The sequence below is a fragment of the Tupaia chinensis genome, unplaced genomic scaffold, assembly GCF_000334495.1.
Source record: "Tupaia chinensis unplaced genomic scaffold, TupChi_1.0 Scaffold000072_1, whole genome shotgun sequence".
NCBI classification, from domain to species: domain Eukaryota; kingdom Metazoa; phylum Chordata; class Mammalia; order Scandentia; family Tupaiidae; genus Tupaia; species Tupaia belangeri.
Window position 1 is genome coordinate 197,289 of NW_006159532.1, and position 4,634 is coordinate 201,922.

General features: G+C 45.2%; 1 long non-coding RNA gene across 1 annotated transcript; it reads left to right on the forward strand.

Moving 5' to 3' along the window:
• The first annotated feature begins 331 nt into the window (after positions 1-331).
• LOC102497053 (uncharacterized) lies at positions 332-4,188 on the forward strand. Its single transcript, XR_333617.2, has 4 exons — positions 332-656; positions 963-1,096; positions 1,823-2,036; positions 3,696-4,188. It is a non-coding gene; the product is annotated as an uncharacterized LOC102497053 (long non-coding RNA).
• Positions 4,189-4,634: the final 446 nt, after the last annotated feature.

Here is a 4,634-nt window from a genome sequence, read left to right on the forward strand (position 1 = left end):
CTACTTAAGCCAGTACTTGTGTTGTGGTCTGGGCTGGAATTAAAGCTGGAGACTGTTGGGTTTGGATGGAGGACCCCAGCACAGAGGATAACTTGATCTGACCCATGGTGGCCCTGCAGCTGGTTGTCATCACAGGAGTCTTAATCAAGTGGTGGCTTCCATAGCAGTCCTGGCTATGGAGATGTAAAAAGATCTTTCCAGTAGGCAACTGGAATTGATACACATGGAAGCGAAGTAGCTCTTCACTCTTTTTTTTCTGGGAGTGCCAACATTCCTTTAAGTGGCTGACTCCTCCAGAGGAATCTAGGACAATGGGGAGTTAGGTACCTAGGTAACTGAACAAATAGAACCTTCATGAACTCTGTACATTGTCCAAGCTAGCCCACAGGATGGCTGTAGCTATTTTGCTCTGGGAAGATATACTGAGAAGACCAAGCCACCTTTGCTCAAAGGACTCCTGGCCCTGATGGGCTTGGCACCTGTACTTCACAGCTTGGCTCTTGTTCTGAGAACTGAAATTACTTTGCGTGGACTGTAAAACTAGTGCCAGAACAATACTGCAGCCTCAAGACTCCAAGTCATTCTCAAGAGCGGCTTCTCTCCTTAGGCTTAAAGGCTCCCTGTGTTCTTGTTAGAACTTACGGAAGTCATCTTGGGTAAGAACACTCCCATATCCACAGTGGGAATTTGGGTGTTTGCATGTACCTGGTTGGTAGGCCCTGATCTTGATTCTATGCTATCTCCTAGTCCCTGTATTTGAGGTCCCAAGGGCACCCAACAGCCTCTTCAGTGTATCTGGGCTAGTATCTAGAATTCTTGTCTCTGCAGAAATGCAGTAGTGTCACTAGATGCTGGAGTTATGTGCAGAAAGGTGGCAGACAGCCTTAGCACACATGTCCCCATTATAAGGAGACTTGGGCTCTATCCAGGACTTCTTACTCTGACCTATTTTAACTGTATAGGTTCTAGAATTTTTGCAGAAGAATTGGAAGACTTGGGCCAGAGCAGATGTAAAGGACCAAAAAGTACAAACACTTATTTCTGCTATAAGTAGACCCAGGCCTGGATTAAATGTGCCATCTAATCATCCATGAAGGTATGTCTGGAAGGGTGTAGCTAGGGGCCTCAAACTCTCACACCATAGGTATGGCTGAAGAAAGAATGTGATGTGATATGAGCTTCCCATCTAGGCATAGAGGGAGATGGGGTCAAATATTATACTAACAGACAACCTATTGCATATCCTATGAAGCTTGAGGCAAGGAGTGCAGACAGAAACTGGAAGAGCTTTCTTTGGTCACAAAGCTACAAGCCAAAGGTTATAGTATGGATTCCTGAACATCATCCTAACAAAGTTGTAAAAGGCATTTTCTTCACCTTACCCCACCTTGCTCAGAAATAGGCACTGCCCTGGTACCATGGCAGTGGTGGCCTTGCAGCTCAGGTTTTGGCATGAAAGTTGGTCTTATGGCTGTGGCTTGGCATCAGGGACCCTCCCTTGGTGGCCCTGTGAGTGAAGACATTCCAAATGGTGGCAAACAGGTAAGACAACTTCTGCCTGGAAACTGGCCAGTGTCTCTCCCTTAGCTGAGGTAGAACCACAAGGGGCTTCTATCCTACATGAACAGGTGAGAAACACACCCGGGGAAGTCAGGTTTACATAAGTAAAATTGGCCGTGCTTGCTACCTTTGGCTCCTGGCTGGCTGAGTCCTTCTGCCCATGTTTGGGAAACTCTGCCCTTTTAAGTCTTAATGGGAGGAGAATTCACTTGACCTTTACAGCAACTAAAATTCAGATAACCCCTTTCCCAATCTCTTGCAGGTAATGTAGACTTATGCCTTGCTCAGTTGATCCAGGTGAAACCTTCTCAGACTTGGAATGGAAGCCAATGAGGCAAAGGTTCTGGGACTTGTGCATGGCAATCTTTCCAAAAGTGTGACAGTTGCAACAAGACCAAGCTCGGGCAGCACTTGAAATTGCCACTCCCTTATCCTACCAATAGGATAGTATTTTGTGATCAATGGAGTGTCCTCAGGTTAGACTCCAGCCCTCCTAGAAATTCTGCAGGCTACCCCCAGTTCTTGTCACATGTTCCTTTTCCTGATTCAATTGACAGCACTGCTTCTGTTGCCTGTGACCAAGAACCTTAGCTGAGAAAAGTTGCCAGCTGTGCTGGCTGCGGAAACTGCACCTTTAAGAGACAGGACTGGGAGGCTGAAAGGGAGTCACAGTCCAGCCAGCACAAAGGTCTGAGATTCTGTAACATGTGGAAACAAAATAGTGACTGAGAATGACATATTCTTAAAGCTGCCCATTAGCTCCTCTAGCTAGGTCTTGACTTTGTCATACCTTTCATGATCTTTAAGAGTTTTCACTCGAAGCCTTGTCTTTAGTGAGCACATTGTTGCTAGATTTTCTGAGGTTAGTAGGAACCAGAGCACTTGGTGAGTTGCTTTGATTTCTGAAGATGGCATGTACACATTTACCCCAGTTTCAATAATGGCATGAAAATCCAATGGCTTTGAGTGGTGCTTAGAGCAAGAAGGACTTCTACCAGGACAGAATGCAGTTGCATAGCTCTGCCAGTTGTCTCTTATGTTCCAGCAGGATGTCAGTGTTCAAATATCTCCTAGGAAACTTCTGACACCATATGGAGCTTTCAGTAAACCCTTAGTAGTATCTCAGTGGAGGTCACTAGGGCTATAGGACAAAGCCAGACCTCTGCAAGTAACTTGAGGAGTGGTGCTTGGCTTTCCAATTGAGTCCCTGTAGAAAGTAAATACTGCCTATGTGAACCAGGTGTTTGTTGATACACCCATGCTCAGGCTCTGTCAACTCAAGCTCTACATAAGAGAAAGTGCAAGCAGATCCTAAGAGCACATGGAACCTCTTAGCTAACATGGTATACATAATCCTCCCACACTGTCACTCATTCCTCAGTCTATCCTTATGATTCATGGAGGAAAAATTGAGAAACAAATGGCTCTTGGCAACATGCTGGTGTCAGCAGGCTATAGACTATTGGGGCATTCTAGCCCAACTCAAGGAAATCTTCCTAAAGGGCAAGACTTTGAGCAGGTCATTTTAACTCCTGCCTGTCTAAAAGGAAAATCTACATAGATCTGATCAGAAGCCGAAGATGTGACTGGCTGGTCATAGACTTGGAAAGGAACAACAACAACAAAGAACAAGATTATATGACTGGTTAAAAAAACAAGGTGCTATTAGAACAGACCCAAGTGTGATGACATCCTGGTGAACACCCACAGAAGCCCCACTCTGGAGGAGGCTCTCATTTAGATGGGGATGGTGACCTACCCTTAGATGGGTCAAACTCCTCCCCAACTACCCCAGTGCTTGTTTAAAGCACTCATGAATTAAGTGCTGTGTGGGCAAGAATTAAGGCCATGTGTTTGAATTTATCAAAGAAAGCTTAACTGAGGATGCTAAGACCAACTTGTCAGCAATATTGACCCTGGGCCCCTGATAAAGCACCTTAAACCTGAGAGACCAGCCAGTTACTTCCAAGGAAGGCAAGTTCCCTTCATTGGACTCCTATTATGGAATGGGAGGGGACTGACCGTTTTCCATTACCAGGGCAGATACTTACACCTTTCCCTGTCTTTTATAAAAAATTTAAACAAAACCAAAACACCCATGGGTCTAACGTTCAGCTTCAATGTTCCCCATACAGAGTGCATCTGACAGAGGGATACCTTCTTGGCATGAGTAAAGCAATAAACAGAAGCCCATGGAATATCTCATTGTACAGTTCATCTTCTGGAAGAAACTGGCCTTCAAGAATGGTGGGAAGCCTTCTGAAATCACCATAGGGCACCATGTAGGACTCATTGCTTGGAAGGGCTGGAGACCCTTCCTTGGGGATGTGGTACATGTTCTGAGCCAGAGGCTACTGTGACGGTGTTTCCTCCTGGTCAGACTGTGAGGGTCAACGTACTGAACAGTGAAGATGGATATGGCCCCTCTCCCTGTAACAAGAATCCTACATATAAAACTCAATTTCCATCGTGGGTTTTCTAGGCTCTGCTGGTTTAGAGACCTCAGCGATTCATGGAGGAATGCTTCTACCAAGAAACATACTTCTACCATTGATGTAGTAGGGGAGACAGCCCCTGGTCATTCATATGTTACTTTGAACCTACAAATAAAGAAGCATTATAATGTTGGCTGCAGTGATTATACCAAGGAAAGTGAAATTGTCCTAAGCAATAAACAAAAGTAGAGGCAAAATAGAGGGAATGCACAGGTAATCCTCCTGATACTCGGAGGCAGGTTAGTAGGAGACAGCAGCCTCACACTGGCAGTGCTTCAGTACACAGCCTCGCACTGTGTACTTCAGTAATAAATGCCTAGGCCATCCCATGAAACCCCATCAGCTAGTTTTAGGTAAAGGGGAAGGGAACTAACCAGAGCTTTACAATGTTCCTAATACAGGGTGTTCATATCTTGTGGCTATTTATCCCTATCCCATAAAGGGCAGGGTTAAGGTGGTTTTGCATATTCTAATCCATAAATCACAATATCATGGCAGGCTTGGGATAGAGCTAAAAACAATAGGTGTCACCTGATATTGGATTAGAACAAAGGAGCAGACCTGGGTGTTCTCTGGTGT